The sequence below is a fragment of the Bombus impatiens genome, unplaced genomic scaffold, assembly GCF_000188095.3.
Source record: "Bombus impatiens unplaced genomic scaffold, BIMP_2.2 scf_0321, whole genome shotgun sequence".
NCBI classification, from domain to species: Eukaryota; Metazoa; Arthropoda; class Insecta; order Hymenoptera; family Apidae; genus Bombus; species Bombus impatiens.
Window position 1 is genome coordinate 2,325,871 of NT_176740.1, and position 12,350 is coordinate 2,338,220.

The 12,350-nt window shown below is 38.5% G+C and overlaps 1 protein-coding gene across 3 annotated transcripts in view; it reads right to left on the minus strand.

Annotated features, from left to right (window-relative positions):
• Positions 1–12,119, minus strand: part of LOC100746339 (TWiK family of potassium channels protein 7-like) — a 176,295-nt gene extending 164,176 nt beyond the window's left edge. For 2 of the 3 annotated variants that reach the window (XM_003489414.4, XM_012385588.2), the window contains exon 1: positions 12,051–12,119. The gene's annotated coding sequence lies outside the window, so the exon portion shown is untranslated. The remainder of the gene's footprint in view (positions 1–12,050) is intronic. The other variant, XM_033320685.1, reaches the window with a different exon arrangement.
• Between the last annotated feature and the right edge of the window lie 231 nt (positions 12,120–12,350).

Genomic DNA, 12,350 nt, shown 5'->3' on the forward strand with positions numbered 1-12,350 from the left:
CCCGGAAGGGGTTGCCGAAGAAATGCGCGGAATCCCACTTATCCAGTGAAGTACCTGTAAAGTCTCGTTCACTTTCCCAACTATCGCGAGCAGAACACCGTGATAGAATGTTATCCATGCTTTTCGCGATCGTTTCGCCGTGAAACTACGCCCGTTTCGTAAATCGGCTGCGTTACGCTTTGAAATTCCTCTTCTCACTCGCTTCCGAAGTCCGCACGTTATTTTACCTGATAATTCTTCGGCATTCGTTTTCAATTAAGCGTTCGATTTCGCGCGATGAGACTGTCGATAACGTTTTGCGTATACTTGGAATTTTTGTCGTTCTTGTTTCATTGGATTTCGGGTTGAGGACTGAGGACGATGTATATAGTTGGTCACAAAAGTTTACGGTTCATGTATGTTCCTTGAATATAAAATACCGTGACAAGAATGTTAGTCCCACGGATTTTCTGCACGCGTTACGAAATACATATATCGTCCAAATCTACCACCTTTACTTAGAAAGAAGAAGGAAAAGAATATAAAATACGTCGACGTGAAATCACGAAAATAATAGGATTCGTATTGTATTAATATCCTGCTATCTTCGTAGCGTAGAAAACACTAAAGGATTTTGTAATTTCCGATGCAACGTTATCCGAGATTCTTAGCGAATTAAATGTTTTTATTTGGTTTAATCATCTGTAGAAAAACGTTAATAACAATGGAATAAATAATTTTGGGACAAATCACGTTTTTAGTTCCTTCGATACGTCGAATACACAAAATTCGTATGTAGAGTTTCGTGATTGACTGTATAATGGGGAAAATATTTCCACAACGCGCAGATGGAAATTATCGTGACGCGCAATTGGTATTTCGAAGAATCGATGAAATACGACAATTGAGTTATATTGATTGCGACTCAGGGTCATGAATAGCAAGTATACGGCCGAATTGTAATAGAGTGATTCACATAACGTGATTTATGCGCCTAGACGTATGAATATTAATTAGGACGGTGGCCATAACTGCTGAAGTAAATAAACGGTATTCAATCATCGTTTCGCGTCAGGACAGCTTTGCAATCAGCCAGGTTCACGCATAAAACATTGTCAATTCATAAATTAGAGGAAAAGAAACGTGCATGTGTATATAATGAAAGCAAAGCAAGTCTAACACGCGACACTCGATTAATAATCACATACTTTTTATAAAATTTACTTTATTTATTATAAAATACTTCATTTATTGCAAACTTTCGTTATTTATTATACTATATGTATATGTAGGAATATTATATTATAAGTTTATAGAAAACAGTATGATAAATACAATATCGTTGCACTCGCACGAAATCGAATATAATACCGCGTTTCGCGTATTCGTTTCTCACTAATTCTACGACACAATAACACAACGAATTTCACACGACCACGATAAATTCAACTCTGACAGCATTTTCCATGCTCATTTTTCCCTTATACCTTCCCTTATACCTTTCCCTTATCCCTATTTTGCTCATACCTTGGTAACGCTCACAACACTCCTTGACAACATTAACATATCTTGACAACGTTAATAAACAATTCCCCTCACGGCACGTTCTTCCCTGACGTCACACTATCCCACATATATATACTTTACTTTGGAATATAATTCTCTACAATTGTCTGGTAACGTTACAACACGCGAATGCGTATGGAATTATGGCTGATGTTTGGACGAGAAATTTATACGTCACGTCACATACGAATAATGTGTAATACACAAGGTGGTTGCCGAAACTCCCGTTTCTACAACCTCGCTCGTGCCTTCCAGGAACCGAGAAACCGTTTGAAAAACGACTGAATCCTGTATTAATAGCAGCTACTTTAAAGTTATACGCTGTACGTGCCCGAAACTAACTTGGAAACCAACCAACGGTGGTATACGCGCTGGTGAAACTGTCAATGTCGATGGATTTGTTACAAGGGAATTCGGTTTACGGTCATGAAAGCTTTGTCGAAACTCCATTGAAAGTCAGCTGCTTGATGAACCGCTTTAAATGACTCGTAGCGGAAAGATCGTTTGCAATAAACAAACAGAGTAAAAATCTGTCAAGATAATAAAGCGAAACACGATGTGTGCGCGAGTCGAGCGAGACATTTTGTCTGTCAGCAAGTTTGATGAGATAACGTTAATCCCTTTTCGCATTGTCGAATGTAGAGGTCATTAAATTAAGCCGTGAACGCGATGTTTAAACGGAAGCTCGTGGAAAAGTCATCCTGAAAATATATATTCCACGATTAATCGCCACGATAGCATTTTGAGCCACGCGTTTCAAGTCGATTAATTATTAATCGATAATGTTGATGGTCCGAGTCCCGATGGGCAGGTATTATTTTCAATTGAAATGGAATTTTATTGTCGTAACTAAATCCAGTTGGAATGGTCCAGCAGTTTGGTACAATGCATAGATTAATCAGCGGTAACCGGAAATCTGCGTGTTCGGTGCCAATGTGTCGTTCGATGGAAAAACGTGGCGTCGCGACAACGTCAGACTTTTTTCGTATCAGCATCCCGGAAACCAGCTGCCAGATAGAAACGCACATTCAACTTCCAGCCAAGTTCTTACACGGTGCGCAAGAAAAATCGAATCGAGGTAATAGAAACGTGTACGAAGAAAAATTGACAGTAGTAAAAACACATATAAAAAAAGAAAAGAATAGAAAATGAATAACGAAGTTTGAAACGTTGAATGGCACGGTGGTCATCGATTACCCATGTTACTAAATCGTTTAGAATGTCCGAAATAAGATCAACTTCGTTTGCTAAAAAATGGTCAACGATGCGAATAACTTAACAAACATTGCCAGAGAAAAAGTGTGCAAATACGATATATAACATCTTGCAAAAGTTAAATGTTACGGTGTAGTATATTTCAATCTGTCGAGGCTCCCAGGAAACAAAATACGTCTACAAAATTCGCATGGCGGTCGACATGTTCAATAACGAAATAACGAGGTTTAAATAAAATGAAATGGCCAAGTTTTCGAATTCATTTTCGAATAGTTATTATCATACTGCGAACGATATAGTAGGAAACGATATAAAATACACGCTTTCTACGATATTTGATAGCGTAGATTTAATTTGCATAAAAATCCTCGGTCTACTTGTTACATCGTTTTGCACCATTCAATTAAATAGTTTGATAACAAACAATTCGATTTTAACGACATTCTACGAAAGTTGGCAAGATTCCTTTCAAGTGTTCCTTGTCAGTAAAGTAAAATTAGGGTGGGACAGTACGAAAGGATAGCAAACAGAAAGGAGAAAAGGGCTTACCAAATAAGCGCGAAGCTGCAAATCAATCGAACGTGTAACGAGTACGACCCAGTTTTGGGCGAAGTCTTTGAAGATGGCTTTACGTCCTTTGTATTCCCCAGACGCGGTTATTCTTTTCAGTGTATCATATAGTTCCCCTTTCGTTCGAGCGCTTGGGATACACAAAACAAAAGAGAATTTTTATTGTTAGTTTAGAACGTTTATTCTCACTCGATAGTCGCCGGTGATAGCGCGATTGTACCCTTTATTTGTATTTATTAACAAGAATCCTATTAGAACACAATTCTAGTGGCCGAATTTCGCAAATTGATAGAACTTTACGTACATCGTATGCGAGCTTTTGGGTAATTAGCAGAAACACAGAATAGCGAAAAATACACGAAGCAATTATAATAATCGCTGTGTACCTATTCTTCGATGAGAACGAAACGACGAGAGAAAGAATATCACCAAGTGTGTAAATATATCATACCGATCGATTTTATTCCGAGTTTGAATATTATCGATTGTAGATATTTCAGGACAGGCTAATAAATATTAATCAAAACATTACGTTTTCAGTGGTACGTAGCTTGGTTTCATCTGTGTTGCGTTCCCGGAACGATTCAACGTTTAATCAAAATTTTAATTTCACGCATAAAACTTGTATTAAATTTACAATGCATGGACATGCATCGTCGCGTCCTATTATCGTGGAATTTTCGAATTTTCCTCGCACCACGGAAAACTGAAACATTTATGTCATTATGAGAACTCCCTCGGGTTCGAAGCGTTTGCCATATCGTAATATCGCGACGAGTCGCGAAAAATTCTTACCTATTGTAATTAAACGTCCTCGAATTTCAATCAATTATATTCGTTTGTGTACTTCCTGTTACGATCCTCCAACTTTTGCGTCCGAAATCTTGTCCATGTTTCAACACACAGAATTCATTAAACATCCATTTGCGTCGAACAAAAAAAAAAGAAGAAAAAAATAACGGGACAAATCGTGATTTTTAATCCACGCCCGCCAAAAAAAATGTCAAACGATCGGAAGCACCAGAATTATAAATATAGAAAAATCATCGGCATGTTGTAAATCTGATATTTCCCGAACAGGCAACATTTCATTCACACAAATTCGTTAACATCGTCCACAAATTTCAATCGATCATTCCATCTATACAATTGCCGAATAAAAAGTAACGAACGCAAATTGAATTGAAATTCATAGGTTTATTGTTATAATTGAAGAGCAAAGATGAAATAAAATAAAAACTTCTCTGTAAATATTTATAAACGTTATACTGTGGATAATGTTTCGCCATATCGAGATATCTATCATGCAATAACAACTAATAGAATACGTCGTTCGGGAAAGGTTGGTTGCGGAGGAACACTTGAAAAATTTAGCTGTTAAAAGGTATAAAAAATATAGGTTATACGTGTAATTTACGTTTCAAGCGCTTTTAACGTTACCTATTATTTAAAGCGCAGTTTTATAATGAATGCATCGGACGATAATGAGCGAATTTTTAAACATTCTGTACTTGCAATTTAGAGAACATTATTTACGAATAAAACGGAACACCTGGATAAGTTATTAAAACTTTCATAGGAAACAGAATTCATTTTCTGCTTCGAAATATTTTCCAATGTTCCTATTTTATTTACCCAAAATACCTGACTAGAAAGAAAGAAGCAATTATATACCTTAAATATACCTGATATTAATCCACTCTATATAAATAACAATGTGAAGCTTTCTATTATTATTTTACTTAACTTTAACTTTCCATCATTTATCCAATTTTACTTAATTCACTTATCAAAGAAAATACTATTTCTATGACTTCATGTACACACAATAGGCGTGCGTAATTTTTGCAACATTCTATCTCGTATCTTTTTTTTACTTCTCTTTTATTAATAACATTGAAAATGAACTAACTACGTTACATTTTAACAATACGCGCGCCAAACAGAGCGAAGCTAACGTTTTTACTATTACGTTCCATGTCCACGATGGACATGTAGACTTTTGTGACTAAATGTACTCTTCTCAGGAATATTTACATATTTACATATATCATATATAATTAGTATTTACATATGTCCTTCGTTCAGTACACACCGATGTCGCTAAATGAATGAAGAAACACAACGAATATAGCGCGATCGTTCGATAATTGCTTAAAAAGAGCTGTTTTTCCCAAATGATTCGAACCATTTTCAATTCGACAGTTTGTCGATGAGTCGGTCACAGAGATTTCGATGACCACACGTAGCCATTGGCAGGATTTCGCGAGTGAAAGCGGGTCGCGTCAGGACGACTATAAAACTGAACGAACATCGACGGACGAAAAGTAGGGAAAATTTAAGGAGAACCATAGCGAAGCTTCTCGGCTCTCGGATCACGTCTCGAATCGCGGTGATCATTTCACGGGGACGTGCTCCCGACTGCCAGAGTTCGTGGCAAAGTCACGAACAATTCCGCACACGAAACGCTGCCGCTAGTCTCTTCGACTGCAGCGCGACATTGCGTTGAACTGGCGACAAGAAACTCCGAGTATACGCGTTTCTCCGCTTTCGGGGTGCAACTTTTCCACCGCCACTGTCGCGTCTATGCCTCGTCCCGATTGTACGAATCATTCCGACTCGTTTACGTTGAAAGGTTAATTAAATCGACACTGAAGTTGCGATGGCGAGAGGTAGGTAGAAAATTTACGAGTGAACCGAGTTCCAAGAAAAGCAAACGCCGTAAATTTTCGTGTACGACTTAATGGTAGGTTGAAATGTCCTAAAATTTTGGGAAAGAAACGACATTAATTAACCGACGTCGGAATTATGTATTGGCGCTACATAATGGTTAAGAATAAGCAGAAAATATTTGTAAATGTTGTAAGAATGTAGCGAATCGTAAATTTCGGCAAAGAAGCTTTTGACGAATTTAGTAAGAAAGTCGGAAGAGAAAAAATTCGAATCTGATCCATGGAGTTATTTATAAAATACAATTAAATGATCAACGAAAGCAGTGGAACATAATAGTAATACAATTGTAAAGAATAGTATAAGTAACAAAGAGGAAAAGTATAAATAAGTAAGTTCTATTATTGTGCGTGGTAACAGTGAAAGAGATTTGCGATATATCGCTCGTAAAGCAAATATCGGAATGCTTCTACTTTAATGCCGTTTCCTTTATACGACATGTATCGTCGAACGTGAACTAGTTGCGTGTATTTGCATACAAAATTTTACAAAGTTAAATATAAAACTGTATTAATATACTTGGAACTGGCTACGATGAACGTTATTTGCTCCACTTTCGAGGAAAGTTTTTGTCGCTGAAACACGCACACAACTTCAACAACACGAAACGCAGACGATCCAACTAAAAAAAGTAAATTTCATCGTTTGATATCGATATTTGTTCTACTAAAAGATATTCGAGCATCGCTTTTGAAATTTGAATAAACATCTCCTGTTGAAATTTCACGTCTACCCACTTGAAACGCGTAAATATGTTAATCAATTTTCATTGCGCGATATTAACTGTACTTTATCACGGCAGATATTACTCGAGTAAGATAAACGAAATTCTACAGGAATGTAATAAATTTCGATAAAGCAAATAAACGTAGCTCCGGGCAGTACGTTGAACAACAACGGTGTATAGATAGCTGAAAGTTCATTTCCGAGGATGTAGGTAATTGAAATTCCGTTTCCCGTATGGTTCCAATTCGTCGAACAAAATAATTCGACGCGATGGAAATGTGTGTCACGGAAAGTACGCAGGCCGCGATAATTAACGAGAATGGCGAAAGTCCGCGCGAAAGATCGTAATCATAAAACGAGGATTTGCCGGGTGACAAGCGGGACGAAGAGCAAGGTTTAGGGGAAAGGGAGTATAGGGGACGAGGTGAAGGGTTGGGGGCGTCGTGGAGCGGGCAGCCAAGGTAAATTCAAAGAGTCAGCTGTATTCCAGGGCGCGGAGGCTACATCGATAATACGGCGAAACGAAATTGCACGGCCAACGAATTGTCGGCGACAAATTCGGTAGGAGTAATTCAGAAGTGGCCGCCAGCAACCGGGCATCAGACAGAAATTGCGCGAACGCCGTCGTTATCGTGGAAAATTAAATGTCAAATTAATGGAACGATAAATTCGCGTTCCGAATGGACGCGGTAACAGGGCGAAGCCAGCCAATTTACGACGTATGATGTGAAATTTAATTCGACGACACTCGAAGCGCGCGAAAAATACCGTTGATAAGACGAAACGACGCGGACTCGTAGCTGAGTCACCGGCAGATCGACTAGATTGTGAAATTGACTGCGTTTGCTTTACCTGAAACGGGTATCTCTCGTTGCCGAATAACGCCGCGTTCTCGCCGCGATAATTTACTGCCTCTCTACCCAACACGACGTATTTCAGAACGCTTAGAATGTTATTTTCGGAACATCGTCCGCGTCTGCGAAATACACCAGCAGTTCTTTAATCAACGCTACACCGTGCTTCATCAGCACGTGTATTCGACCGCGTCCCTGTCTCGTTCCAAATGTTGTTCCTTGCGTTCGTGCGCAAACGAACGAAGATTATACGCCGCGGGTGTACCAGGACTGCGGTCTACCGTTACGAAAGGTTATGAGAAATTAACTGCTGTTCGCTGATCGTTCGCTGATCGTCGCTGATCCACGTGAGAATACACCAAGACTGGCCTTTGGTGAGTTGCGACAGGGCCTTTCTATGGTGTCGATGAGTAGCGTCGTGTAGCAAAAGAAAGGTTCGAGAGGTACGAGTATACCATAAGTGTACCAAAATTTTTGGATTATCGTTGTTTGATAAAAATGTGCTGTGAGAATTGCGGCAAGTAGCGATGGTATGAGGCAATGGTAGAGTAATGAACAAGAAGCGATAGGTTTAACCTAACGGTGGTAAGAGAATAAAAGAGAAAACGAGGGGCGGAATGGAAAGGAACGGGTACGTACGCGATAGATAAAACGGAAAAAGATGAAAAGTTCAAAGAAGAAGAAGAGACATGTAGAATAGAATGGAACGAAAACAAAAAAGAACGAAAGGGAATAACAGTACCCGGAACAATGAAAGGGAAAATGAGAATGGAGAAGTGGGGAAGGATAATTTAGAGGATGAAGATGTTAAGCGCTCGACACACCGATGTATTACCACGAAATCCTCGGCATTCTCCTCTTCTATGTTTCAAAAATGTTTAATGCAGGTGTGAAACTATATCGTCGATTTTCTTGCTTTATTGAACAGCTGTAACCGTTTTCCAGACTCGTTAAACTAAATTGCTAATTGAAAATTAAGTACAAAGAGCGTGTGTGAGTGTGTGTCAGATGTAAATAATATATACTACGATAGAATACACATCGAAGATTCTTCGTTACGCCGAATGTTTTTTTCTACAATGGCATTTAGTATCGAGAGAGAACATTTGAGAAAACTGAGAGTTGAGAAAATATTTTACAAACTTTATATAGTAAACTTATATTAACTAAAAATAGTATAAAAGTAAAATCACGTTAACGATATAGTTAAATATGCGGTATAGTATCAAGCATAACCGAGTACAATGAAACGTCCATTATCTTGACAAAATGAATGACAACTCCGTTCGATAAATTAGCGATAATACGACGACTATCGATCATCACGATAAAAGTTTTACACCAAGGGAAACGAGTATTGCGTATCGAGAAGAATTGTTATTCTCGTTTTTATTATGAATCGATCGAAATGCTAACCGATAATGCGAACGATCGTAGAAACCCTTTAATCGAACGTAGAGAAGACATAGTTTTCAATATTAAGAAAATCCACTATTTCTCTCCGTGATATAAAATCATTTGGTAGAATACAAAATTCGTCTATCGAGCCTAACAAGTTGATAGATTCGACGTCAAGTGTCAACCATCGTTCACAAAATGATTGATTCACAGAAAAGTAACTGTCATCGCTAATGAATGTTAAAGCACGGCGACCGACTAACAACCTGGTAGCAATTTTCATCGAAATATCATCTATTAAATTTAGATCACATCTTTTCAATTTTAATTGCGGGTAGTCCGTGCATCTACATAGGTAATAAGCAACGCCATCGATCAGAAAACTTCCCGCGGACACGATGAATGGCTTTAAAGTGGAACTTCCGATTTCCAGCGACCCAGGATGAAATCAATTCTTCAACAAGCGGAGGAAGTTCGTTGCCGTTGAAGAAAAGATTGAAATTAGGTGGAGGCGCGCTTGAAATTATTGAAAAATAGGAATGCGAGTAGCCTTAGGGAGTGAAAACGAGGGACAAGAAAGAAATAGAAGGAGAGAAAGAGAGAGGAAGAGAGAATGGAAAGTCGTTTGGAAAATCGAGACCGAAACGAGGCAACTTCTGCCTAGGCTACGACGATTGAGGCGAGTGCAGCCAGTTGAGTGTGGCCATTGTTGTCGAATGTGGGTCAGCCTCGGCGTACTTCCGGTGGAGTCAAGCCGATGGAAAAGGCGGTCGAAGCTGCACGAAGAAAGAGTAACGGAGTAAAATAGAGGATACGGGGAAATGGGAAAGAAAGGAACAAGCGAGAAAGAAACAGGTAGACGTCGATGTCGCAGGCTGAATGGAAGAAGACCGACTTCGGTACGTAACGTTGAATCAACATCCGAACGGTCGAAACTAATTGTTCGTCACCTTTAAGAGGTTGCTGCTATACGACTGACTGCAAGAACACAGTTACAGGAAACGTCTTAACCCTTGTAATTGCACGACCGCGTGTAATTTCAACTGCTATTTGCGAAACCGGTGTTCGTGGCCACATCGTGTCTTCTAGTAAACGAGCTACCATTATAAAGTATGAATCCAATTGAATTAGGGACGTGCAACGGAAGGTGACGAAGACGATTAGATTGTAAATTAATCGAAAAATTTGGTTCTTTGGACATTTATACGGTTTTATGCTTCACGTTTTTCAATTTTTTAATCGCTCGATGGGTAGTAGCGAGTGTGCCACTGGTTAAATTACGTATTCAAAGAAAATGAAAATAACAGCAGGAACACATTGGCAAGGTGCTACTGTCGCATTCATTGGCCTCATTATTGTTCGCTAAGGGGAGCACTTCTATGCGCCCGTGGGAGAAGTTTACGTCACTAATGCGTAGCAATTGGTAATTTACTGGTGCCCAACGTTTGGGAATACCAAGTTACGACATAGTTAACGACAATTGTTGATAAGCATCGATTCGCAACGGTAAGCTGCGCGCATCTCTAGAGTCGTATTTTACGGATACACGTGGCGCAAATTATTTCCTACTGTCTGTCTAAGCGTCATCACCGCCCGAAGCATTTTAGAATACCGTGCTGATAGGTATAAAGCGCCACAGAGAAAATTAAAAATAAATAAATAAATATCTCACGAATGAAATACATTGTATCGCTTTTTTAATAACTATAAATTAAAACCATGGCCATAGGAATAAGAAGAATGGAACAGGTTACGTATTATTAATTACAAGCCATAATATATCAGATTAAATAGCAAAGTACTAATAGCACTGCATCATTTTCCAAATCTGTACCTCTTTATTGACAACCAGGCGAAATTATCATTTTCATAAATCGTTATTTTTATTGCGTTCTAACATCATTTAAATAAATAACGTCATTTACCTCTGTTTTACACACCTTGTATCTACATAATCGCGTTATATGTTATTACCAAGCCAATTATTCCTACCTCTGAAAATGGTTTTCACTGGAAAACGAATAAAGCGCAAAGTACAGAGCTTATCGAAGGAGAAGGACGAATATTTCATCACCGTAATTCTATCTAATGTAATTTTCTTAATAACGTTGAAACTTTCCATTTCCGGCGCGACGCTCTCTTTTAGCGGTCGTTATGTTGTATACAGTGTATACTCGTTCGTTAATCAATGTACCGAAGCATTAATGGAGAAGTTTATATTCGATAGGAACGGTGTCACTTTGAGAAAGCAAGAATTACGATCTATCGTTAGTAGTTTTAAGTAGGTTAATTTCTAGATGGTTTCATCTCTAGGCAGCCTCTCTCTAACTTGCGCCGAGTTACGGGCTGCTTTCATCAAACTTCTTGTCACGAGTTCGTAATCATTTCGCGAATATAATGAAATAAAAACTCGAGATAAAAATTTTGTTTCTCCAATGAACTTGTTTCTCGACCGGCGTACCGCAGAAAAGGTATAACGTACTAGGAGAAAAAGTTACGAGCTTCGATATAGCCCGCGTAACTTTTGCTAACTTTAAAGACGATATAAAATTGATAGGATCGATAAACCTTGAAATATCGAGCGTGTAAATACATGAATTTTTAAATAGGGTGGGTAATTCGAGAAAGCGAACATTTTTATAATAACATCGGGGACAATTTTTTTCGCCAACTAGAATTTCGTGAAAATAAAGCGGAACGGCGAGCTAGAGGAGATTCAAAAGCGGCAGAAACTGCTAACAATTCGCGAGATAACGCGGAAGCAGTTTTAATTTGGAGTAACAGTTCACGCATTTCATTACATGAAATTAAAGGAGTTCGTTCGTCATGTTAAAAAATTCTTCCGTGCAATGTTTAACAGCTGGCAGCCTCCCTGAAGGACGGAATGCGTACCAGTTCCGGCATGACTCGAAACCACTTTAATGTCCTCGTTAAAGTCCCAGCCAGTTGGAGGCAACCCTTTATGAATTAAAGCCTCGTTACTTCGCGAAATTAAAAGCCGTGGGAACTTACCATTCCGTGAGTCTATTAATACGGATCCTTTTCCAAGCAGACACGTAATCAATTCCCTGAAAAATATGGGGAAAAAACTGATTAATTAGAGAAAATTAGTAACCATAATTAAGAATTTTACGGAATTGATTTTAATAAAAAGAAGCGTTAATACGTATAGAGATAAATATTTATTTATCCTTCGACCTAATATCTCCAATGACTTGTAACGCCACTACTACACTTCCAACTTCCAACTATCAAAGTAAACAGGATGTTCACAGGCTTGGAAGGATTATCCAAGTATAGAGAGTCCACTTG